Source organism: Gouania willdenowi, chromosome 21 (assembly GCF_900634775.1).
Source record: "Gouania willdenowi chromosome 21, fGouWil2.1, whole genome shotgun sequence".
Lineage (NCBI taxonomy): Eukaryota > Metazoa > Chordata > Actinopteri > Blenniiformes > Gobiesocidae > Gouania > Gouania willdenowi.
This window is the reverse complement of record NC_041064.1, coordinates 31,136,446-31,151,969: the sequence shown is the minus strand read 5'-3', so window position 1 is coordinate 31,151,969 and position 15,524 is coordinate 31,136,446. Positions and strand designations below refer to the sequence as shown.

The 15,524-nt window shown below is 37.2% G+C and overlaps 1 protein-coding gene across 6 annotated transcripts in view; it reads left to right on the top strand.

Annotated features, from left to right (window-relative positions):
- The window catches only part of LOC114455628 (PTB domain-containing engulfment adapter protein 1), a 178,402-nt gene that overhangs the window by 78,532 nt on the left and 84,346 nt on the right, over nucleotides 1-15,524 (top strand). Inside the window, exon 1 of one of the 6 annotated variants that reach the window (XM_028436974.1) lies at nucleotides 7,387-7,542. The exons of 4 other annotated variants lie outside the window; for them this stretch is intronic. The gene's annotated coding sequence lies outside the window, so the exon portion shown is untranslated. Of the gene's footprint in view, nucleotides 1-7,386; nucleotides 7,547-15,524 lie in introns of those variants that run through there. One more of the 6 variants, XM_028436977.1, reaches the window with a different exon arrangement.

Sequence of the window (15,524 nt, the reverse complement as noted above, 5' to 3'; positions counted from 1 at the left end):
CAATATAGCCTCCATACTCTCCCAACAAGATATATTTCATGACACAGCAGCACATCTGTTGTTTGTGTTGGAAACACGGAGAAATTAACAACAACAATAACTCAGAACAGCCTCAGTGAGGAGCATCCACAAAGTCAATGCTTCCTTTTGTACTATTCACTGTGGAAAGTATGAAACATTTTCTGACCTTACCTTTGCTGAAGGTCTGGTAGCTCAGGTGTTGGTCTCCCATTTTTTAAAAGTTGTCATTTTTCCTCAAAAGAAAGTTTCTTTAACGTCTCTCGCGCTGTCATCCTGCCTGTAGTGTTATCCCGCCCACTAGCTAGAGAAAGTAGCAGCGGCCACGTTGGATCAATTCACTAATGCACTGTGAACTTACGTATAGCAACATGTAAAAACACGCTATGGAAACAGAGGCAGAGCAGAAACGTGCTTTTGGGAGAGGGTGTGGCCTCCTCCTGCCTTACAGCGGAGTGAGACTGTGCAGCGTCTCTGCCGTACCAGGAAATAGTGATGTTTAGTCATTTGAGCTATGAAAAGCACAAAATGTTGACATTTTTAAACTTATAGGTACTGTAGGCTATTGGAAATGGAAAAATAAATCATTTATAATTATATTATAATTAAAAGAAATAATCAAAATATCAATTCACCCTTGGGTAGGCACTGCCTACCTTGCCTACCCTGACTGCATGTCACTGGTGGTAGATTACCACATATGTTGGAGCATTGATTCTTTAAAGAAAAAAAATTGCGGAAAAAAGGCGAGTTAGCTGCTAAAGCTAATGCTGCACACAAGCTGAAAAGTAATTTGTTTTCTAGCTTTTCAACAGTGATCAGTCAACTAAACAGTGCTGTTTCACTTATCAGCCTATCCATCTTGTGCACTTCCTTCAGTTTAGTAATATAATAGCTTAATAAAAATAATCATGGACCTGGTTAGTGAATGATGGACCACGTAAATGTACCTTTTCAAAGTGAACTCATACTGTCCTTTTCACACTCGGAAATCTTGTTTTACCATCAATAATATCAATACATTTTATTTATAAGCACTTTTCAAAAACTCAAAAACACTTTAAAGTTGTTAAAACAACTACAAAAGTCAAACTACCAACAATAAAAGTAAATAGAGAAAATTAAGCAGTAGAAAGCAGAGGAGGTCTGTTGTTTTAATACTGCTTCTCCCATCGATGTTAGAAAAAAGTGCTCAGATATGAGCATCATTCCCAGGTAATCGGTGTTTTTGTCAACCTTAGGTCACCTGTGTGGAAGCAATGGGACTGCCCTTGCTTCCATTCTGCTGCTGAGCTGCTCCCATTGGTTTTTAAAAGTGCTCGGATCGGCCGTAAGTGACATCAATGGAAAACCCTGGACACCTCCTTGAGTCTGAATATGTGTAATATTAATAATATGAACGCTATTAAAACACTAACGATCTCTGGAATTTACAAGGTTGAAAATATCAACAGAGTGAACGAGCTTGTTTACGTTTTTATACCTCTCGACCTATGACCCCCTGCATGCACAGTTCCAGAGTGTGAAAAGGCTTATTGTGAAGTGCTTTGGGCAACTTCATTGGTTATTGAAGAACTATACGAACTCAAGTCCATTTAACATAACTGGTGGAATGTGAGGTTTAATGCTGGAACTCGTAGTTTTTACTATAAACTGAGCTGTTTATTTAAAATTAGTGAAGTAAAGCTAAAGTTGTTTTTTTTTAATCTTTTTTACTGCATTACTTTTAGGGGTGTGCCATCTAAGGGACCTCACGATTCGATTTTGATTCAGGGTGCTATGATTCTATTAATCAACAATTATTACAATTTAAATGATTAATATAATTTTTTATGCATCACATGAAAAATAACAGTGAAAAAATATCAGACAACTCTTCTGTAAAGCCTTGGTTTCAATAGAACAGAGAGCACAGGTATTCATATCTATCATAGTGACAACTTGTTTATATACTGTATATATGTTTATTTTCTGTAATCAGGGACAATCAAAAAGAAAAGACCCTACTGAGTATAACAAATGCCCCTCTGTCTGAGCTAACCCCTTCCCTTATCCCACACCAGCTGTTCATACAAGGAACATGAAATGATGCAGGGCAGAGCTAAGAAAAGTCCAAATCCAGAGACCCTCCCTGTTTAAAACGCTCATGCATGCAGAAACCAAAATTGTCACGGCCAGAAAAAACACACTCATGCCCGAGTTGAATCCTGAACCAGAAACCCAAGGAAAAGATTGGAGAAAAACAAACACTTTAAAGAGGACCCTCAAATTGTGTATATTTTGTACTTAAGGAAGAATGTCCTACAAATCTCTACAAAGGATGTACGCGACCATTCTCACTTTAAAGGGACGCTTCGCTTCACAGACATAGTTTTACAGCAAAGCTTTGTGGCTCCGGCTCAATGCTGAGAAGCTTATTTATTCCAGTTAGTCATGCCACTGAAATGAATTCATCTACATTGAAAGAATGCACATTGTATTTGAATGAATGTCGTTATTGTAGTACTAGCAGATAATACACTGTATTGAAGCATTCCCAAGCATTTGACCTCTCACAAAATGTCCATAAATGCATATATTAATGACGTTGTAACCAAACAATTTGAAATCATTATGACTTCTTAATTCTAACTATGGACTAGTGTCCATTATATGAGTAAATTCTGATTAGAAACTCCAAATTAAGTCATGAAAATTGATTGTAATTCACATTTTGTCATCATTGAACGATAGAAGTAAACACGTCTGTGAGTTAACCTTGATTATGAAAAGTTTTTCATGAAATTGCAGCGGCGTGCAAATTATGCATAACAAAGTGCAACTTGTGAATTCTACTATTACCTCTTTATTTTACAAGTGAAATAATCTTGGATTTAGAGTGGCTTTTAAAGTGATGTCTCATGCTAATACAGTGAGTATTCATTTTAGACGTGCTGATTGTGGTAGAATAATAAAGAGGAAAGACGTCTCGCTCCGTTCTGGAAATCTGTTTTTGTGACAATTTAAAAAGTTTTCTTGTATAAGTTTTTTTTATTTATTTATTTATTTACTTTAAACTATTATATTTATTGTTGAAAAAGCTTTTCAAACAGTTACTAATCTCCATATTCTATTTTTCCTTTTACTGCCGCTGGAGCGTGAACCTGATGTGTTTAGGAAAACTATCCAGTCATATTAATGCATTTATTGAAAAACTATCATGATTAGTTAGGATTATTTGATTCAGTTTGCAATATAAAATTTTTTGCACTATTATGCAACATATACACAGTATATATATATATATATTTTTTTTTCTAAATCTTTTTTTTTAATTTTTATTTATTCAGAACATTTTTCATTCAACACAGAACAGTGAGATCTACTGCACATAAGACAAGGACAGATACAGAGTAATGAATCCAAATAGCTCGCATACGTCTCGGCCTCAGATCGTGTGTCGGCATGCTACTCCTAATGCGCCATTTTGTGTGTTTTTTCCCCCCAAATCGGTGATACCACTTATGAAATTGTTGAACTGTAAAATGTCACTTCCATGAAGCTGTTTTTGTGCTGGAGCTCTTTTGGCTATGCTGCTGAAAATACATTTATGATTCTGAACTGTGTCTCTCTTTATTTTGTCCACACATAATAAGCTATTTAGTGGTGGTATATTGTTTTTTTGTTGTCGTTGTGATATTACCATATTCCTATCAGATTTAAGTAAATACTCGACTATGGATATGGAGATATTTATACTAATTGAATGATCCAAGCTAAATAAAGGTGAATATAAGCTGAAGAGAGGTCGCATTGAGCATCTTTAATACATTGTCCAAACATCGGTAAAACGCTGATATGTCTGCGACGTCTGCCCAATGAGCATACGCTTTCTATATGTCTCGCCGATGCAACTTTATGCATTGTGCCGACATCGGCGAGATGTGTGTGTGCTATCTGGGAAATAACAATAATTGAAAAAATAAAAATAAAAAAAAACCACAAAAAAAAGTCATTCATACAACAAACAAAGATAATTACAAAACTAAACAACAAACTTATCTAAATAGAGGAGGAGTCTAGGACCCATTTAGTTTTATCAAAATTGGTTCCCAAATTTTCTCAAATTTTCCTAACTTCAATTGTAGTCTTTCTGTAATATTTTCCGTGGTGCATAAGTTTGTGATTATGTGTCTCCATTGTATTATACTGGGGGGTTGTCTGTGATTGTGACTTTTTTGCTACTAAGAGCATCACTCTCAGCTAGGTATCACACACATTCTCTGGTAGAACGTCTAAACACACATAAAGAGCTGGAACGAAAAGAGGTTTGACACCTACTAGTTTCTCTAACTCTTTTTCTATACCTCTCCAGAACTCTACTATCTTGGGGCGATTCCAAAATACGAGTAAAATTCCCCACCACTCCAACATACTGTAGATTAGATGTGTTGTATATTTTGCTGTTACCGCTGGAATAAGAAAAAAGCACATCTTAACCTTTCAGTCGAACTCCCTCCATAATGAACTATTTGTTAGTTTATGTCCTGAAGCTATAGTGTAATCCCAATCCTCGTCCGTTATTATGATGTTCGCTTCAAGTTCCCATTTTCTTTGACGTCACTATTGTTTTTGGACAATTCTTTTTGTAGTTCTTTATAAATATTTGAAATCAGCCCCTTTTTGCATGTATCCTCTGTATTCGACATTAATAATTCCTCTACATTGGTTGGTTCTTTACATATTTTTCCCACACCTTATGTTTCTGGAGATAATGTCTCAATTGCAAATATTTATCAAAGTCACTGTTTGGTAAATTGTGTTTGAGTTGTTCAAATATGCAACAGATTTATTAAGTATTTATTTAGTACACATTTTTCATTTTATAATTTGCTACTTATCTATCGATATTTCAGCCGGTTGCACCATTAAATAATTTAAAAAATTAATTTGTATGTCTGTAAATGCAGAGTGGCTTCTCACTGAATACTTTAACTGGGAATGGGCAGAAACCAGTTAAAGATTGTTTACAGAATAATTTCCCCACATTGCATTTAAGCTGGAGGATTCCCCTCCCTTCAGCCTCGGAGCCTTGTATGCATTTACTGTTTAATTAAAAAAACAAAAAACATTAAGGTTTAAAATATAAGATGTCAACCAAATAGTGAAACCTGAAAATAACCTCTGATTTCAACATGGAAAAGTAAAGCTGAGCAGCATCCTAAACATTAAACATACAGTATGACCTAAAGCCCAGAGCGACTTAACTCTGCATTTTTCCACAAAAATCAAAATTTTTGTGAAAAGTAAATGTGGTGATGTTGTTGTTGTTGTACAGTAGTCCCTTGCTATATCGCGGTTCACCTTTCGCTGCCTCTTGTGTTTTGCTGATTTTTTTACAGTGCAATTTTGGATGCATTTTTTTACTGCTTATGAAATTGTGTTCAGCGTCCTGATTGGCTAATGCTGCGTTCACCCACCAAGCGACACATCCAACTCGGTGAAAAGTCACTGAAGCGAGGAGCTGCTCGCCTTTTTCTCCTCTCATAAACATAAACCACCAGTGAAAAAATTTAGCGGCTCATGCTATGCTAGCTCAGCGCTACAGAGAGAACTTTTACCTGCTGCTACCACCTGCTCACTGATTCTCCTCCACGCCAAAACCTTCCTAGTCCAGTCCCGGTTGTAAAGGCTGTGTCATACAGCTCCAGGTGGTCACACACAGCTTCTATTCCATGGTTGAATGGGTGAACAGACCGGTGTCCGTGTTGACGGCCTGATGTCATCGTCAACAAAGACTCTGGATGCGTTCGGCATCAATGTCTGACCGCCAGCAGTGTGATTCTGAAGTGCTGTATGTTTGAAAACAGCTTTATGTTGTAAAATCTACGAAGGTTTGAACTTTGACAGTGTTTAAACAAGAGAGAAATGTTATTTCCTGTCTGAGAAAAGTGTATACTGAGGGGTTTTACAGTCTTAAAACATGTATAATAATTGTAAAAAACAAAGCTGACTACTTCATGGATTTTGCTTATTACGGGTTATTCTTAGAACGTATCCCCTGCGATAAACGAGGGACTACTGTATTTACATGGCGTGATGCCTAAGGGATTAGTTTTACCTAGGGACCACATGCGATTTGTAATAATTGCGAAGAATGTCTGTGATGTCAATCCCGTGTGAATCGGCCATTTGTAAAGTAAAAATTCCCCCGCAAATTACCTACTATATTTTGCTGAACTCTGAGGTCCTGTGATAATACTTATCCAATGCGAATAGGCATCTCTGTGATTTCAACAGAAATGGGCGGGATCTGATCCGTGATTATGCGTTGTTTTGTTTCCGCTGTGACGGTCTGAGTTTACCTCGTACTGGAATCGATTATGAGCATATATGCGCATGTAACCATAACCCTAACCGAATCCAATAAACTAATAAAATACGTTTCCGTTCACTTTGAAAACAAAAATAAACAAAACTGATTTTTTTTTTTTTTTTTGGAAAAAATTAATTTTTCGGTAGTGCGCATGTGCATATATGCTCATCAATCTCAGTACGAGGTAAACTCAGACCATGACGTAATAAGATTTCATATTTCTTTGCTGTATTTGCACCAAATGCACGCACTGGAATTTCATGGGATTTGACGTCTGCTTTTTGCTAAAGTTACGACACATTAGACCACCTGGTTTACAGAGGAAAATTGCATGTAAATGTGTGTAAATATGTCCATGAGGGTTGATTCTGTGCCATATTTTTATTTCCATTCCACGAGTTGAAGTCTGTCATTTTGCATTAGCTTATGTTATATTTTGCGTGAGAATTTACAATTTTGTCTCTTTGCCCACCCGTTTACTTTGAAATGTGTGATATTGTCCTAAAACACGCATGTCAGGGTATTGATTCCATCTGTTTTCTTATTATCAGAAGTATTTGGTATGAATGTACAGGACATCATTCTTTTAGCGACACAGCTAAATCAGCATTCTGACAACCCTGTTCAATATATGTGGTAAAAGTGACAATTGAGTGTCAGATTTGAAGGTGGTATACCATCATGTCTGAACCTTTACTGGCTCTAAGAGTAAAGAAAAGTGTGCTATTATTTGACCTTATTCTCACTGTAATGATTAAGGGAAGTGTTGTGACCTCTGCTTCATAATGTTTTGACCAAACCACTGTTAAGAGTCATTTCAGAGCACATAGTGTGATAATGAATCACTCAGTGCAGCTTGTCGCGTGATTGGCTCTTCTCGGTCATGCCACAGTGAGTAGTGGGGAAACAGTTGTGGCTTTTTTTTTTAACATGCAAACCTCCTTTTGGACAAAGTGTGGGCGGAGGAAGTTTAGTTTGAATCTCTTGTGTCCACGCACACACTTCTCTTTGAGTGAGTTTGTGAATCCCCGTCAGTTCTCCTCGCTGCCATCCTCCTCCTCCTCCTCTTCTTCCTCCTCCTCAGTGGAGCAACATCTGGTCCACAGCTGAAAACCATTAAGATAGATCTGCTCACACTTCCTTTTCCACCAGTTCTTCCCGTTCTCAAGGCAAGTACGGAGCTTTTTTTTTTTATCTCACTTCTGCATGTTTTTCTCCTTCATGTTTTGTCTCTTTACTCTTTAGAAGATCAGTGAACTTTCCTTGATTGAGCATTCTAGGCTTCAGAGTTGAAGTGTCTGCCTGTGATTGGCTGTTAGATACAGCGCTAGATACTGCTCAGGAACTCTGGGTCTGTATTCATAAACAGATAATAACTGTTTTCCTCTGTGACACATTTGAAAGCTAAAAAATGGAATGTTTTTTTTCTTTATATTTCTCTGAAGCATTACGTTGTGTCCTTCCATCACTCAGTAAATCCTGCTGCATTCTGGCACATATGGGTCAGATTAGTGACTTACCAAGAGGCATTCTTAATAAGGACATTAACTTTGTTTGCTATTCATTGTCTTTCACAACTATTTCAAACATTAACACCTGATAAACATTTGTATTTAGAAGTTTTCTCGTGTTCCTTTGAGAGTTATAGAGATCAAAAGAGGTTGTGCTCAAGTCCACAAAGACTTATTTTCTTCTCTGAGCTGAAATTCCTGATCTTTGAGTCACTGAAGGTGAGTCTGCTGTTTGCTGCGGGTTTAAATCTACATTCTAAATTAAGTGGCAGAAAGGGGGTACTAGGGGGTACTAAAGTTACAGAAAGGGGGTACTAGACCCCCTTTCTGTAATGGTGTGGAACCAAGACTGACTCTTGTATTTTTAGTTCATATTCTAATTAAAAAAAACCTTTTCTATCATCATTTTGTGTGTTTTTGGTGTCATTTTGTGTATTTTGTTGTTTTTTTGTCTGTTCTTTTTATTATTAAGTATATTTTTCCCCCTTTTTGTGTGTTTTTGTTGTCGTTTTTTGTGTGTTTTTGGTGTTGTTTTGTTGTTTCTTAGGTCGTTTTGTATGTTATTTTTTGAGTATTATTTTTTGTATTTTTCTCTCATTTGTTCTTGTTTTGTGTGTTGCTAGTAATAGTGAGCATTTGTCTCTCTTAGGGCTTATGCTACGAAGCTAGATAATTATATCCTGGATTACACCTAACCAAACATTCCCTGTCAGTGGGAAGCTGTCCTACGGAGGTCGATAACAACACGCTAATTTAAGCCAAGTGTTTTCAGCCTCGGTATGTGCGCCCTCCCATAAAAGGGGTGGAGGTTACTGCATCTGACCAATCATTACAATGGAGAAAACTGGCAGAGCGACCGTCTTCACAGGAGGAACAGCTTATCATCTTAAACAAATATCATGAATTTAAATCCATAATGACAGCGAAGAGCAACACTGTTAGTGCTGCGCGCACCAGGAGGCGGAGCTTTTATACTCGCTCAGATCTGATCCACTTCATAACCTTGTCCCGACCAGATTAGGTGTTTCTTAAAGGGCCCATGTTAAGCTAAATCAACTTTTCTGTGCTTTAAACATGCTAAAGTGCTATTCGGGCTTCATTCACATGCCCAAAGTGTTTTTCATTGATTCCCTCATTTGTTAGTTAGAGGGTGATTTGCTCCTTTCTTACTGTAGGGCGTGCCCAAACACCTCGCTCCAATTTGATGACGCATTCCCACTTTGATACGCCCCGCCCCCACGCTCTGTCTCGTGTTTATAAAGCAGCATGAGCTCGGCTTCGGAGTGGGTGGGAGGAGGGCGGGCCATCCTCTGGCCCTACGTCACTGTGCGGGGAGGAGGAAGTCAGTGTCTTGTCTATAGACACGCCCACTCATGAATATGCATAAATAGGACGCAAATCAGCCCGTTTGTGTAGAGTTGCTCAGAAAGTGACTTTTCAGAGGCTAAAACTCTGGAAAACAGGTGAGTTTGGGAAAATAAAACTGAAATACTATGTTTTTTGGTTTCTTAGAACAAATAGAGATAGGTGAAAAATAGCAATATATGGGACCTTTAAGTTGAAAATGATGAATAATTAAAATTCGTAATTCAGACCAAAATCAACATTGTTTTTACAAAAAAGGCAGGAATGAAAGAACCCAGACAGGAAGCTGCTGACACTGTAAAAGCGTGAGATTATTTATGATATTAATCCATTGGATGATAAACGGACAGCGCTCTGCACTTAAACTTTATTACAGCACACACGTGTTTCTATTCAAGTAGACTTATCACACGCACTGGGATGAGAGCACATTGTTTAGCTGTAGTATGTTACTGCTGATGCGGTCAGCCTCACTAATGTATGAATTAATTCATTCATGATTTCACCCGTCCATGTATACAGAGACACAGGCTTCATCAGCTGACTGTAGATCAGTCCATCAGATAGAAATCTATATCTTTCCTGATTAATGTCATCGGTAAATGCATTTATTCATTAGTAATCTTTCTTTTTCCTAAACTTAGTTTTCAGATCTGCACCAACCAGGATCTTCTAACAATTGGCAGGTTGTTTTCCAAGAGAACTAATTGGTCAGGAGGCGGGGCTTTAGCACTCGCTAAGATCCTGGTCAGAACAAAACCATGTTCCGACCAGTCCTTCAGGCTAAGTTACCATGGTGATTTAGCTCCAAAAGACGTTAGCAAGCTCTGTGGAACAACACACACTGATTAAATCCCGGAAGTTAGCGCGATAAGAGGTAATCTCGCTTCGTAGCATACCCCCTTTGTGTGTGTGTTTTTGGTGTAACTTTGTATTTTTTAATAGGTATATTTTTTTCTTTTATTTTGTCATTTTTGCTTGTTGTTGATATTATTTAATTTATTATCTGTGTGTGTTTTTGGCAGTGTTTGGTTGTTTCTTATGTCTTTTTGTATGTTTCTCTGTTTTTTGGTGTCTATTTTGTAGTGATCTTGTGTATTTTTCTGTTATTTGTTGTCATTTTGTGTGTTGCTGGTAATAGGAAGTATATTTTCTTTCTTAATGTGTGTGTTTTTGGTGTTATTTTGTGTGTTTTGTTGTTTTTTGTCCGTTCCTTTTTATTATTCACTGTATTCTTTCTCTTATTTTGTGTGTTTTTGTTGTAGTTTTTGAGTTGTTGGTAATATTTAGTATGATTATAATTTTTAACTAAAAATAAACTTTTTAAAAGCCCATATTTTTAATGCTTACATTTGTTAATTTTCCACACTCTCTCTCTCTCTGTGCCATCGTGTACCCCCATTTGAGAAACACTGTTCTCAATCATTCTCCTAGCTGTCTCTTGTTTTACACATGGACGGATTTAATCCCAGTTCATTACCATATGTACACCAGTTTAATTTACTAGACTTCTCTTTATTGTCTTTTTCTTTGTAAATGCAGTGTAAATATCACTTAAGAGAGTAAACTGTGGATGTTATTTAAGGAACTTAGAGGAATATTTGGTGAGAGCTTTACTGTGTGCCTTTTATTGAAGCTGGTAAAGGCTGAAGCCAGACTGAAGACGTTCACAGCTTGGTGTTAAGTCTACCTCTCTCTCTCGCTCTCTCTCTCTCTCTCTCTTTCTTTTTGTGTGCGCAGCGGGAGTTTGGTGTGTATCTCAGAGACAAAAGTTATCCCAAGAGGGTGATGTTGAATCAGCAGACAGGAAGCTATTAAAGCTCCAGCTGTCAATCAAAATGAGCGACATAACAGCCAAGTTTCAAGAGAAGCATTGCATTACATTCAAATATGATACAGACAAATAAAAAAGGTGGCCAGACTTAGTCCGCTGACCAATCACTGCAGAGCTTCAAAGGTAAATAATTTAGTTTTAAATGCAGAACTTTTGTAATGGTGGTGGGAAAAATTATCAATATTTCTCTCTGGAATTTTTTTTTTTTTTTTTACCATATGTGGTAATAACTCTACATGTAGTCTAGTTTCATGAGTGACTTATAATGCTAATTGTCTTATGGAACTAAGAAGTGTATGATTCAAATGTTGTTTTTGATAAGCTAAATATAGAAATTAAAACTAAATAATCATAATATGGAATCGCAAGAAATTTGGATCGCAATACATATCGAATCAGCATTGTGATAAATCTGGACAAAAGCGTATTGTCCCAGCTCTACTGTGTTGTTTTGTTTATTCCACAATTCTATTTTTGTCTTTATTATTTATTAACTTATTTTTTTTAATACACATCACGACAAAAAGATTCATTGTGCTCCTTTTAAAGGTGAAATTAAGAGTTTGTTTTTGTTGTTTTCAGCTCTATTAAACATTCAGTCATCAACTATCATGTCTGCATATGTGGTAATAGGTGAACTCTACGTGTAGTGTAGAAAACGTTCATGTGCAGTGTAAATAAATGTCAGAGTCAATGACTGACTTGTGTTGCACATTGTCCTATGGAACTATGACCCCCATATTGTTTCTTGAAGTGTGTGATTTAACTTTTGTTTTTGATAATCTAAAATGGAGATTAAATCAGAATAATTGTGACTGTGGAATTGCAATAAATATCAAATCAGGACCCAAACATAGTGATAAATCAAGACAAAGGTGTTTCATCCCAGCTCTACTTTGTAGGGATACAACTTTTTCACTTCCGATACAATACCAATATTGCAGCCTTGAGAATTGGCCGATACCGATATTGATCCGATACAATAACAGCATGAATCATACATACTTTTATTACTTGTTTTTTTAGTGTGGAATGTTAGAAAAGGCTTGATTATTTAAAAAAAAAAAAAAAAAAAAACAGACCCATTTATTATAAACCAATGGATTACATATAATGAATAAAATAAAAAAAATAAAATGGAAGATATTGGAAAAATAAATCCAAAAATACAATATATATTATATCGGAGAATTTAGATGCAGTCCGATAAAATTCAATATTCGTTTCCTGGCGGATATCGGACCGATATTCGATATCAATATCATATCGGGACACCTCTACTACTTTGTACATATTCCACTTTTCTATCTTTGTATTTATTATTTATTTATTTAATACACATCACTAAAACATTAAAGTTGTCAAAAAGCATCATTGTGCTCCTTTTAAAGATGAAATGTAGGACTTTTTTGTTGTTATCAGCTCTATTAAACATTTATTCATCAACATTTCTACTTGAAAGAGCGAGTTTGTGTTAAAAATATGTTTTTAATATACTTGGTTTTTTGTTTGTTTTTTACCATATCTGCATATGTGGTAATAGGTTAACTCTACATGTAGTGTAGGTTACTTTCATGTGCAGTGTAAATACATGTCAGAGTGAATGACTGACTTATAATGCTAACTGTCCTATGGAACTATGAAGTGTATGATTCAACTTTTGTTTTTGATAAGCTAAATAAAAAAAAAAAAAATCAAAATGGAATAATTGTGACTAAATTTACATCACAATATATATCGAATCAGCACCCAAGTATTGTGATGAATCGGGACAAAAACGGGCCATCCCAGCCTTACTTTGTACACATTCCACATTTCCATTTTTGTCTTTATTATTTATTTATTGATTTTTATTACACATCACCAAATGATTCAACTACTAATAGTCAAAAAGCTTCATTTTGCTCCTTTCAAAGGTGGAATTTAGCGCTTTTTGTTGCTCTTAGCTGTAGTAAACATTCATTTATCTCCTTTTCTACACCTCCAAAGAGCAAGTTTGTGTTAAAAATGTGTTTTCAATGTAATTCAGGTTTCAAACTCAAGGCCCAGGGGCCCAAATCCGACCCTGTGGGGCATTCACTTCGGCCCGGAGGAGAAATTAGAAATGACAGACAACATGAATCACTGTGTAAATGAAACGCGACAATATTAGCAGGTGTTCAGTTTTCCCGGTGCTTATTATTGCATGATTGCAGTCATTTTTAATGTTAAACTGTTGAAAATACATCAAAATTTTTGGAAAAAAAATCCTTTAATTTTCCTCAAATTATTACATGATATTTCCCTTTTTTTAAATAGAAATTGGTCACATAATTTAGGAAAATTAAAGTGTAGGGACTAATATCTGTCACTTATTGCTTGTATATTGTCGGGTTTCTTACATATTTAGTATTCTATGTATACGTACAAGTACAAACTATAATGTTAAAATTACTTATTTTCCCTGTGGCCCACTTTAGATCAAACTGCTCCGTATTTGGCCCCTGAACTATAATGAGTTTGACGCCCCTGATGTACTTGATGAAAATAAAAGCTATTCATTTAATTTCATTTAATTTGTTTAAAGAATAATTATGAATACTATAAATCGATATTATTTTGAAAGCCACAGCTAAATGTGGTAAATCTGATAGTTTGATGGAGTGAGTTGTTTAGCGGAGCACAGACAGCAGACAGTGGGGTTGGTTCTTACAGCACCGTGTTGGGCCAATAGGAGAGTTACACAAGCCTCAAACTTCCTGAAACTCACAGATATTCTGTTTTGGTAGACTGAGGAATGTCCCAGTCCCCACCCTAAAGCTTGTTCCATTTAACATGTCTACAGCCCCTCTAAGGCCTCTGTTGTAGACCTTCATACAGTGAGGATATGCACTGGTGTTCCCCTTCATTCTATGCCATGTATGAATGGCTACTGCTAGTTTTCCTAGAAATGTGGCTTTTTCTTTCCTATGTGCTTAGTGTTAACTCTATCTGATTATTTACCAGCTCTCTTCATCAGTGATGAACCTGAACAATTGTCTGCTTTGAATTTTAAGAGAACAAATCAGGAATATTCACAATAACTGTTTTTGAACACTTCAGGTTCTGTTTTGTCAGCTCCAAGGCTTGATGATGTCATTATCAGGCAGGAGTGATTCATGAATGGAATCCTTTTTTTTTTTATTTCTGTTTTTTTACATGAGCCAATGATCAAAGCAGTCAAAATGCATTCAAGACAAACAAAAAATAATTTTGAAAGTTTAACCTCTCCTTAGCTTAGGGTTGGCTTTGTGCTTGTATTCCTATCAGAATGGAATAACTACTTTGTTTTTGTGTCAGACTTGCTCTCACAGTAGAAGTATGTTGTATAATGGAGATTAAATGATTGTGATTTATTTATTTATTCTTTTTATTTAAGTAGGGATAGTACATATCAATGAATATTAAAAAAAAAAAAAAAAAAAAAAATGTAAATATATCAGATTATAGCCAGAGGCTAATTTCCATCAGTAGCTTCTTTTTTTTCTCTCTTTTCTCTTGTCTGCACATGCTGTCAAAGGTCAACACTACAAGAAGTGGAATCTTTTTTAGACAGCAATGCATGTTTTGTTATTGCAATTAAATAAATGAATTTATTTTATTGCATAATTGTGACCATCACCAGCCCTCCCTAAGAAAGGGTAAGAAACACTTTATTAAAGGGAGAATATAAAAAGAGAGGGCAGTATTACACTTAGGTGAGGGGGTGGGAGTGGGTGGGTGAAGGGGGAAGGGAGCAGGGAGGAGCGATTCAAGGTGGAAAAATGGAAGGGTGGGGAAAAGTTGATTATTGTAAAGTGAGAGTGAGATGTGAAGTTGTAGGCGTGAGGCTTCGGTATAATGGTGGTGGCTGTGGGCAGAGGGAAGGAGTGAGTGGTATTACCTAAAACAGGTATTTGGGATCAACGTGTCTAAAGTTAAGCCCACTACAAGTTTTATCCCACAGTCCAAGGCATGCCAGTGCATCGTAGACTGATGTATGTGCAAGAACCGCCACTGCAAACCCAAGCACTGCCCCGGACCTGAAGACGCAGCCAGGCTAGCAGAAAGAGCGGGGGCCAGGGAGCCCAGGCAACCCCCCCACGGCCGAGCAGCCCTCCAGACGCCCCCAAGACACCAAGCCGAGAGACAGCCACTGCCCCCCACATACACACCCGAGAAAGCACCAAGGTGCCGAGGACCCAGCGCACCCCACCACCGACCCCAAGGCCCCTCACCGACATCCATCCCCCCACCCCCGCACCCAATCCCCCAAGGGGAGGGCCCAGAGAGCACCCCGCCCGAGACCCCAGCAGAGGGGCCAAGGCCTACGCCCAGCAGACGGCCAGAGCTGGGCCAAACGGGCAGCCGGCGGGCACCTGCCAGCTGGCCCAGAGCCAGCAGGGACCAGACCCCAGGCCAGAAGGACCCGGAACAGAAGCAT